An 11,991-nucleotide genomic window follows, 5' to 3' on the forward strand; every position below is an offset into this window, starting at 1 on the left:
GTTGGTGTTTTGCTTAGGTAACAATAAGCTACACAATTCAACAAGTTTTCTGTTTTGTAGGAACTTGTGCCCTTTCGCCATGGCAGACGAAAGAGACGATACGAGTATTTACGATGAATGCGCGGACGTCTTGTCTGACGTTCTGGATGACTTGGTAGATTGGGAAGGAGACATTGAATATAAAAAAAATGAAAGTGAAGCAGAATCGTCGGAAGATAGTGAAATACGTCCAAGAAGAATTCGGCGAACGCTACGGTCGCCAACTGATTCAGATGAATCAGAAGAAGAAAGAAGACAGTGCACAGTGGTCAGACTTTGATTTACCGAGGACCAATATTAAATTTGAAGGATCTCCGAGTCCAAACAGATTTTCCAAAGATACACAGAGCCTCGAGGATATCGTAGAATAATGTATTGGGAAGGATCTATTTGAATATATTAGCAACGAAACCAACAACTACTACAGTCAGAATTGCAATAGAAGGAAACTAGATAAAAAAATGCCCAATTTCCAGAATGAAATTTTCACTCCGCAGCGGAGTGTGCGCTAATATGAAACTTCCTGGCAGATTAAAGCTGTGTGCCGGACTGAGACTCGAACTCAGGACCTTTGCCTCTCGAGGGCAAGTGCTCTACCAATTGAGCTACCCAAGCACGACTCCCGCCCTGTCCTCACAGCTTTACTTCTGCCAGTATCTGGTAGAGCACTTGCCCGCGAAAGGCAAAGGTCCTGAGTTCGACTCTCGGTCCAGCACACAGTTTTAATTTGCAGGGAAGTTTCAATGCCAAATTTGTCGACGTTACGGGACCCGAACTTAGAAAATGGTTTGGGCTTGCTATCCTTGTGGAAACTGTAAAAAAGCAAGGATCGATGAGTATTGGTCAACGAATCCTTTGATAGACACACCGATATTTCGCAAAACGATGTCCCGCAACAGATTCAGACAAATATTATCATTTTTTAATTTTTGTCACAACAACAATAAACCGGATAATGCCGCCCGGCTTTTCAAAGTGCAATTCGTAATTTATTATTTTTCCAAAAAGTTTAAAGAAACCTATAATCCAAGTCAAAACATCTCAGTTGATGAAGGAATCATACCGTGGCGTGGACAGTTACATTTCAAAGTTTACAAAGTTACGAAATATGGCATACTCATTCGGATGCTGTGTGTTTCGAGTACGGGATACATTTCCTCATTCAAGATATATTCCGGCGCTGGGCAGCCTTTAGCAGTGATGCAACAATTGACACCTTCTGATGGAAAGTGGCATCACCTCTACATGGATAATTATTAAAACAGTGTAGAACTTGCAGAGAAGGTAGTTGAAAAGAAAATTCGTGTTTGTGGAACGATACGTCAAAATATTTTATTTCCGGAAAAATTAAAGCCCGCAATAGTCAATGTGTTTGAAGCTTGTCATCAACGGAAGCATGCAGTACTCGCACAGGTATGGAGAGCTTCGAAAATTAAAACGATACGAATGATATCTATAATACATAATGCCACTATGTAGAAAAACCACTTACACAATTAAAAAACCTGTAAGTGTATTAGACTACAACAAATACATGAAAGGAGTGGATCGAGCAGACCAATATTTGCGTTATTAGCCTATACACAGATAAACTATAAAATGGTCAAAAAGGTTTGCATGTACCTCTTTAATTGCGCATTCTTTAATGCGCTCCGTACATGGCAATATTTCAATACAGACCACAAGAGTCTCCGATTTCACGATTTTTTATCAAAAGTGTCTGCTTCGTGGATAAAAGATCATGTACCTGCTTCTGAGCAAAACTTTGGGGTTGCCACTACATCGCGTACGTCTCATCATGATCCGGTTGACAGATTTTCCGGTCACATAAAGCAACACCAGCTAATACTTATTTCCGAAGCAAATAAATGAAAAGGAAGGAACTGCCATGTATATTCCAAAAACAAAAAAAGGAGAACAATAAACTTAATGTGCAAGTCTTGTGGAGTTGAGTTACGTCTTTGAGACTGTTTTGGTGCATATTATACGAAAGAGAAATACTAAGTACCAAAGAAAATGCAAATAAAGAAACATGCGAAACAAACAAATTTTGTATTTATTTAAGTATATATATCTTCGAAATTTTATGAAAGTAGGGGAACAGGGCTGTGAACTTATGAGAACTAACGATGAGATTAGTAAAATTTAACAATTTATAATCTCCCGATAATGTCAAGAACGGCCGACGACAAGCCAAGTAATCCGAATTAGCGCTGCCGGCGCCAGGCGAATACATTTGTACGAGAAGTGCGGACGGCGAAGTGTTAACTGTACCAAGTGGCGGTCGAATGGTGCAGCGTCTACTTCCTATCTACATACCCCTAACCTATAGTGATTTTTAAGCGTCCTCGAAAACTAACAAAAAAAAAAAAGAACAATGTTAGCAGACATGGATTATACGACAGATATTCGGAAAGTAAGGTCCGGTAGGCTGTGGTGTGGATGATGAAGCCTTGCACAGATGTGTTACGCAGTTTCTCTAGTATACCTGACAATCGTGTCACGTCGCTTTTTTTCGGTTCTGAGCACATAGTGAGCACGTAAAGGTACCTAGAACATCAGAACAGGTGCCCGCTGGCAGGTTTCGCTGATTTCATGCAACCTCACATAACATACCTGTTGTGCATTTCCTTCTTCATGACAATTCATGGTCACACACTGCAGGGGCAATGAGGATACCACTACAGTGTTCACGATGGGAAGTGTTTGATCACCCACTATGCAGCCATTAGCTGGCTCCTTCTAATGTACGTTTCCGTTTATGCTGACATGAACTGAGGGCTACGAAGACAATATTTTGGCACAGACAACGAACTGCAGACCAGCATAGAGAAGTGGCGGAAAGCATAAGCTGCTGTTATCTATGACGAGAGTATTGGAAAGTTGATACAACGCCACGACAAATATCTAAATGGAAGCGGCGACTCTATAGAGAAGTATCTGGAAGGTGTAGCAAACAGTTGCAAGTAAAACATTCTTGATTTTCATTGTGGCTTACATTTAGCGACCAATCGGACCTTGCTTACCGAATAGACCTTATAACATCAACTGAAGATCGTATTGCAAGATTCAGCAACAATTTCCACGCTACTCTCGATTTCTGAACTCGCCACTGAGGAGAAAAGGAACTGTCATCATTAACAGAGTAACAGCAGGTCAAGTGAATTCTAATGAGACGAGTCATTTGTTAAAATTAATACCCTCTTACATGATTCCTACCTCATTCGACAGGAAAATGTACAAGCATTAACAGAATGTGATCAATAAAATCATCCAAGAACAAGTACACTGTAAAACGTTTTTCACTTAGAGTGGGTCTTATTGACATATATATTCGTTGTCATATACACTGGCTCATAAGGCAGTAAAGCACCCAGAAGAGCAGGAGGAAACAATCATACTTTATAGGTTCAGAGGATATGAGACATTATTTCAGTGATTACAGAATCAAGAGAAATTTACAAATAACTTGGTAGAATGGGCTCATTTGTCTGTATGACGTTGCACCATGTCTGGCTTACATGAACGGCTGATTTGGTTGGGAAGCTTATAATACAACCGTATTATTGTTACCTGAGACAAGCTGGGCTGTAACTGTTGTAACTAATTATTATGTGTGACATATTGGCTCTGTGACGGAGTTGACGTCCGAGCTGGTTCCATACATGTGCTATTGGGCACAGATGTGGTGATCTTACAGGTCACGGGAGTACCTCAACGTCACGCAGGCAATTCATAGAGACACGTGCCATGTGTGAACGAACATCGGCCTGTTCAAAAATAGCACCACGCTACTGTCACGTGAGGGAACACATGAGAACGCAGGATGTCGGTGACGTGCTGTTGTGCCGTCAAAGTTCCCTCAGTCACTACCAGCTGTGACGTGAATTTATGCCCGATGCACCCCCCCCCCCCCCCCCACACCGTGACACCAGACGTAACACAGCTGTGCCTCTGCAGAATATTGGAGGAAGGGGACCTCTCCACAGGTCACTGCCATAAATGTTTCAAATGGTTCAAATGGCTCTGAGCACAATGGGACTTAACATCTGAGGTCATCAGTCCCCTAGAAAATGGTTCAAATGGCTCTGAGCACTATGGGACTCAACTGCTGAGGTCATTAGTCCCCTAGAACTTAGAACTACTTAAACCTAACTAACCTAAGGACATCGCACACATCCATGCCCGAGGCAGGATTCGAACCTGCGACCGTAGCGGTCTCGCGGTTCCAGACTGCAGCGCCAGAACCGCGCGGCCACTTCGGCCGGCCAGTCCCCTAGAACTTAGAACTACTTAAACCTAACTAACCTAAGGACATCGCACACATCCATGCCCGAGGCAGGATTCGAACCTGCGACCGTAGCGGTCTCTCGGTTCCAGACTGCAGCGCCAGAACCGCGCGGCCACTTCGGCCGGCCAGTCCCCTAGAACTTAGAACTACTTAAACCTAACTAACCTACGGACATCACACACATCCATGTCCGAGGCAGGATTCGAACCTGCGACCGTAGCGGTCGCGCGGTTCCAGACTGAAGCGTCTAGAACCGCTCGGCCACATAGGCCGGTGTCACTGCCATACTCGTCGACGATGGGCAGTAGTGCACACACACGATTCATTGCTGAACACAATGGGAGGACATTCATCAGCAGTCGACGCTTCCCAGTCACAGCACCACTCCAAACGCAGGCGTTTGTTTTGTGGTGTTAGGGGCAGCCTACGCATGGGACGGTAACTCCCTAGGCAGGATGATGCTAGTCTCCGACCAATGGTGCGGGATGACAGAATGCTGCAGGGAGTGCGTTACTTGTTCTAGGATGGCAGGCGCAGATGTGAAGGATTTCGGTGTGCTTAGTGCACAATACACTGATCCTACCATGTGGTGGTCAGGCAACTTGACGGCGAATATGCCTCCCTTCACGTTCTCATGCAGTCCAACTTTGGGCCACTGCCCAATTGGAATGCCCAGCAAATGTGAATGCTGCACGATTAGACCAGCCCGTCAAACGGAGACACACAATAATGCCCTTTTTTAATTCTGTCAGACGCTGTCCCTTATGAGTACGTGTTCTTCACAATGAACACTCAACATCGGAGCCTATTCACAACCCCTCTACATCTTGCCAGGCCTAGTCACACCACTAAACACGAACAATAATAACTCACGCTCGTGCCCGTTTTACCTGCGAAAGAGAACTGCCTCTCTGTTTACACTGTTAACACACTTCCCCCTCCCCCTACCCCATCCCCCGCCCTACCCCGATGGTTTGTACATTTATGAAGTTACGTTAACATCTGAACATATCTTCTCGGTGCTTCTCTTTTTGTCAGGCAATGTGAATGAAAATTAGGAAGAAACAAATTCAAGACAGAAATGTAGATTATAAGAATTTATTTATTTATTTACAAGTGAACCCGCAATTCATAAATATATGTGGGAACTGGATACGTGTTCTAACTATTCCTCCTACCTCCTCTCTCTCGCTCTCTCTCATTATCTCTGCTCCTCCCCCCTACCTTTACTCCCTGTAAATCCGTTATTCCACACTCTATTCATCTCCTCCTCCCTCATCTCTCTCTATCCGATCCTCCTTCCCCTACTTTATATTCATTTCCTCCCCATTCTCTGTCCAGCCCCTCTTCCTCCCTCCATCTGACCTTATTTATTGTTATTGCAAACGGGACCTTGATTGAGAATACTGTAGAAGGCAACATGAATGGGTAAATCGGTTGAAATCATTAGCAGACGAGTATTAGACACACCTTTCCAGCTGCTTGATTTGTGATGATAGGCGCTTTAACTACAGTATTTCGCATGGTTTTAATCTACGCGTAGGTAGGATCGTAAAGTTAGGCAAAAACTTGTTTTCCTTGTGTTCTTTTAAAAATGACTGCCAAAAGGAAAACAAAACAGCGCTGTGCGTTGACTGTCAGTCAGTCAGTTTGTCGAGAAGGGATTCATCCAACCGCAACAGAGTATTTCGCCGAATTTTTGTGAACTGAAACAAAACAATTTCAGTTAGATCATGAATTTATTGAAATGAAATAAATCGGAATTCATTGTTTTGACAATAATTTGTTACTGTTTTAATACATTCAATACTACGCTTGGTGATGAATCATATTTCTTGTCTTTACGTCAGGAGATTTGCTTTTTGTTATAAAAACATGTGACAGCAGAACTGTCAAACCGAACATCACATTTCTTTCATTGAGATGTTAATACAAAAATACCATCCAGATTTCCGAGTTCTCCGGTGGATTTTCCAAAAATTTTCTTTCGTACAAAGCTTGTCCTGCCAGTTACGACCACATAAAGAAAAGAAGTTAGCCGAATCACTCGGGCCATTCTCAAGTGATGATCTTTAATACCTGCAGCAACTGCTTTTTATTTACATAGATTTAACAATAGAGAGAGGATAACAGACAAGTAACAAGTTCAGAACTTAAAAAATGATAGTGAGAAGTTATACTGACATGGTGGAAACAGGCAATTATTTAACAGATGCAAGTGGAAGATATAAATAAAATAAATCTACAGAAAATCTCCAACAGAACATGGTAACTTTTAAAGGAAAAGTTAGAGTTTCAAGAAATCGATAACAGAAACGCAATAGAATATGATGAAATAAACAAAACTATTACAAAATATCTTCAGGGGATTTTAATGTGTTTAATAAAATATAGATAAGCGAAACATCAGAAAACAGTAAGAGAATGAGTAAGGCAAAAGGGAACATGGATTCATAAGGTGTCACATTTTATCGGTTAAGATGAATCAGATATTTTTTCCCCTTCGTAGGTCTGTGGAACGTACGGAGAGGTATTTTATCAATATGCGCAGTAGTCACTCAGACGTTCTCTCCACGATTCCCAAGAAGTTGCGTCAGGGTGGCTGTTTTCAGATACATAATGACAAACCTTATCGTCGTTAGCATAAAAAGGAGAGATATCAAGATACTCCCTGGGAGTTCGATCTGACAAGAACGTATCATTTACATTCAGTGACTAGAATTAGTACGCATACCGTTTTCTGAGAGTGGAACGGTACTGTAATCTGAGTAAATTTCGCTGTAGACAGGCGTGAATCTTCACTCACCACATCAGTCGCCACAGTAATATTAGGTAGAGCGTCGAACATAATGCTGGAATGTCTGATTTGTTCCATTAGATCCAGCTCTTTTTCCGTTTCTATGTTTTATCAGTCCTATTGAAAAGACTAAAACAGCTCACCAGAATGTCCTGAAGAACAGAGATGAGTTTTTCAAGTACTAACTAATCGGTATACCAGGTGTTTAGTCCGCAACTCGTGGTGTGGTAGCGTTCTCGCTTCCCACGCCCGGGTTCCGGGGTTCAACTCCCGGCGGGGTCAGGGATTTTCTCTGCCTCGTGATGACTGGGTGTTGTGTGATGTCCTTAGGTTAGTTAGGTTTAAGTAGTTCTAAGTTCTAGGGGACTGATGACCATAGATGTTAAGTCCCGTAGTGCTCAGAGCCATTTGAACCAGGTGTTTAATTTTTACATATTAAACCACTGCGAGTAGATTTCTTGGTACAAATAAAAGGTTTAACAGTGATTTTCATGGAAGCAAAGCGTTTGAAAAGATGCTGATTTGAACAATGTTACTCAACGATAACGACCAGTGATAATGTGACGAAAACTGATATACAAGCAAACGTTCATAGCTTTCACTGTCTATAACAATTTTTCTTGTGGTAATCTCGTTTTCAGTATTGGGTTCTATTGTAGTTGGTTTTAAGAACTGGCTACAGTAGATTTAGTTTTCTGTTCTCTATTTATGCTATGACAAAACAGACAGTTAAAAAAAATTTGTTTTTGTAAATTTTTTTGTAAGCCCGTCTGATAAATTTAGACGATCAAGCTTTTGCTACCCCTAGTTATAAGCCACCTAAAGGTCCCAGCCCACCCAACTACATGTGGGCGTCACAAAAGGGAAAGGAACTGTGCTGAATGCCTAGCCAGTCTACTTGGTATTTCTTATTTTTTGTGTATAATTTTTGACTTTAATGTTTTCCGGCAACTTTCAAGTACAGTACATTGTTGCGTACTTGCCGAATATGATCGTCGCTTCAGCATAGTTAGTTTGTTCCTGCAGAAGGCTGTGACAAACAAGCTCACTACACCCCGCTGCCGGTAGCCAATAGGAAGCGTGGGGGAGAAATCACGAGTCAGCTGTCGGCCACAGCCTGGAGTATCGGATCCACGCTGGATTCTCCCTCTCTCTGGCACTGGCTTTCAGTTAGCTGTGACGTGATCACTCTGTTACACTCCTTTTGTATCTGATTTTGTTCCGACACCGAAATTCCGTAATTTGCAGCACGAGGCGACTTTTTAAAGACGAAAATCTGTCGAATGGATGGATAAACGCTGTTACCAGAAAATAACGTATATAGTAAATACCTCTAGCAGTTCTTTCTATGTACGGCCCATGCTTCGGCTCGGGGAAAAAGAGGGAGGGACATCGACTGCACTCTGAAATTGGTTGTAATATTGTAAAGTTGAATTTGGAAGCAGCCCGCACAACGTGTTAACAGGCAACACGCAAAAAGCAAAGATAAAAGTTCGCTGTCGTGGTAGGCGCAAATTCTCGCTATTGACACAGAAATAACACCTTTTAGGTAGAAAGCGAATAAGTAATCTTTGGTAGATAGCCAGGTCACATCACTGCCACACATATTGCAGAAACTGTTATCCCGTATACATACATACCCCCTTGGAACAACAGTGGAAAGCTGAGAAATTAGTACTGGAAAAGCAAATTTTTTCTCTTTGATCGCATCGAAATGAAGCGTAGCTACCTGCCTGTCATTACTGTAATTCACAAAGTACGCAGTTGTCCACTACCTTTTATCATGCAGTAGGGCAACGATAAACAGACAGATGGAATCTCATGCATGGTGAAGTGATGTGTTTTGCATAAGGTAATAGTTGTAGATGAGAAACCCACACTTTGAGCACATCCTGTAACTATCTATACTTGAAGTTTTCGAAATAAAGCAAAAAAAAAAACTGTTGGAAATCGGTAGAGTTTTCTCTGTCATCAACACCACACTTCCGTCTACTAACAACATGATAATTTCCTGCATTGACATCAAAACATGATCCATGGTGTACTGCTGCCGTATCTCTGATTAGTTTGGCTGTAGCATTCGTATCATCGAAACGAAATAATTACTTCTTCTTGTTGTCTAATAATTGGAAGGTCGCTTGGGTTAATAATTGATCTACAATTGATCCTTGGGAAACCACAATAATGCCTTTCCCCGCGGCTGTCACCCCTCGCTTCCTCCCCGCTCCTCCCCACCCTCCAGTCAGAAAAATATTGATTTCTACAACTGTGATTTTATATTACAACTATTTTTGCTAAAAGTGACGCGAGTCATTTATAAAATACATCACGAATTATACAAAACGCCGGTTTCTAATCAAATACCGTAATTTGGTGTATAAGGTATCTTTTTGAAGAATAAAATCTGTCGAACGAACGTGGTAACACCGTTTTCAGAAAAGAAGGAATATAATTTTGTCCACATGTTACTTACTATTCTGTTGGATATAAAGAGCGCTTACGAAATATCAGCTTAAAATTAATTCGCCGTCAGTGTCGCATACTTGAACTCTCCAACGGACTGAGAAGAGCGGCCTGATATATATATACACGTGCCGCTAACAAATGGGTGGTAGCTGAGCATTGCAATTCTAGTCGTCATTCAACGTAATTTATTACTTTTTTTCTGTATGTATGTGTGGTGTCTGCTCCTTGTGACATGTCCGAAACGCCAAACACCACACACAGGGTAATGGACGGGGGATGTATGTAGTGTGCGACAAGCTGGGAATTTGAATTGGAATTGAAGCGTTCTCAGACAGCCGAAGTGATCGGCCTCTGCAGATGGGACAGTGCGCCGTAAAATGCGCTATTTTTTTTACCCAGTCTTCTGTTTTTTTTGTATGTACGTGACGTCTGTTCCACATAATTTTATAATAATAGCATAAATTATAAGAAATAAAAATGAAAAAAGCTTTCCACTTTTGTCGATTCCCGTGTCTCCTACTTTCCTATGCTTCAGAGGCTAGGCGGCGATGAGGGACACTGTGGGCAGGCCTCGGGATTCGACCCCTGCCCCACTCTGCCTCTCCCGAGCGCCCGTCGGTCGGCCCATTCCTACACACACACACACACACACACACACACACACACACACACACACACACGCACACAAACGCGGTTAAGATGACCCCTCCTGTAAAGCGGAAAATACGGGGTTAAGTCCCGGTCTGGCACAAGTTTTTACTTCTCGCCATTGAATTCATTTCAGTTTCAGTGCCCGATTGCTGCTAATTTCGGAACCTGAATTTCTTCATCACATGTCATTATGAGAAAGTGTGGAAGCTAGCTCCAATTTCATTATTTCGGGATTCGATGATGGATGACGTTGTAGAAGTGTTATTAGTAGTTAAATTACTTAACCAGGGTGATATTTTCATTCAGTTGATACATGTGATTTTTCGCTTTATAAATAGCCTTCATATCATACAGCATCTTCGTCAAAGCCACGTGCGGTGCCTGACGTCATACGTAGTGGCAGCTGTTCCCACTACCGAGCACTGCGACGAGGCTGCAGGTTTCTATTGGCGGGGCGTATCTTGGTTACTCAATATATGAAGTGTTTTCTAAATTATCTTTGAGTTTTTTCTTTTAAAAATGTTTACAAACTGGAGGTACTGGTTGAAAAGTTGTTAGTTGCAGGCATGTGCTGAAGCAGCGTATGGTCGCAGAGAAGTTCAGCAACGGAACTGTTTTATTCTTCAAAAATTTTCTAAGAACCTGTAGCACAGGTGTGTGATAGTAATGTTATAGTAGAGACGAAGCGAAATGTAGTAGTTTCTCAATCAAATTAATGTTAAATCAAATTAATGTTAATTGAAGTGATAAATTATATGCAGTAAATTATATGAATTAAAATAATAAATTACTTTAATTAATATTGATTAAATATTGAAACAGATGCTTGAAATAATTTGGGCGATTTGTAGGACGGTTTACACAGGAAGGCCAAGAATAGTTTTTCCCCCACTTCTTTTCCGTACGTTCAAATGTCTGGTTGTAATGACGTCAATGCGGAGGACCATTGTACTCTAACCACTCCCTCCTCCTCCTTGAGAACAGAAATGCAAAGCATTCCTCCGCCTTAAAATGACAGAAACTTGAGTTCGCCAAACCCTACGGTACTTATGGCCGCTGGTGATAGGTTTGTAGACGACAAACAGAACAGCCGATATGAACCCCACGTTGTAGTTTATTAAGTCTTGGCGATGAAGAGAATTTGCAAACTGTTTCTATTCACGCTTCTCAGTGGCAGGTGCGTTCTGATTGTAAGTTCGTTACACCACTAAACATCGTGTTCTGGTCCTCTAACTGTAACACACAGCAAAGAAGAAAAAAATCTTGTTACATGCTACGTCACGTCTTTTGAGAAGTTATTTTAGACCGTATAAACTAACTTCTCTAACAATTTATTTAGTAGCCTTTGTTTAGTTTATAATCACTATCAGCCTTTCAGAGTTACTCCGAGATATCGTCAGAGATATCTTTCTGTATGCAGGTTTTCGGTATAGTACAGCGATTGTGGATTCATGCTGTGGTATGAAATGTGCAGAACGCCAAGAGTTAGGGACTGTTGCACCACAGCTTCTCTGCTTGCCATGGCTAAGTTAACGAAAAGATGCCACCACGGGCTGACACATTGTCACGGAAGCAGGACATAAAGACGCCAGCTAGACACTCTTGCGTAAGAAACTGCTTAAGGGGAATGATGATACCTCACGAATTACCACCCGGGTCTCGTGGTAGGTGCAGGCGCCACACCTTCAAGCCCTGGCGGTACAGCCAGACTTGCCGGCCATTGTGGCCGAGCGGTTCTAGGCGCTTC

The 11,991-nt window shown here is 42.0% G+C and overlaps 1 non-coding gene across 1 annotated transcript; it reads right to left on the bottom strand.

Moving 5' to 3' along the window:
* Positions 1-580: 580 nt before the first annotated feature.
* Positions 581-655, bottom strand: Trnas-cga (transfer RNA serine (anticodon CGA)). Its single transcript has one exon. It is a non-coding gene; the product is annotated as a tRNA-Ser (tRNA).
* Positions 656-11,991: the final 11,336 nt, after the last annotated feature.

Source organism: Schistocerca serialis, chromosome 1 (assembly GCF_023864345.2).
Source record: "Schistocerca serialis cubense isolate TAMUIC-IGC-003099 chromosome 1, iqSchSeri2.2, whole genome shotgun sequence".
NCBI lineage: Eukaryota > Metazoa > Arthropoda > Insecta > Orthoptera > Acrididae > Schistocerca > Schistocerca serialis.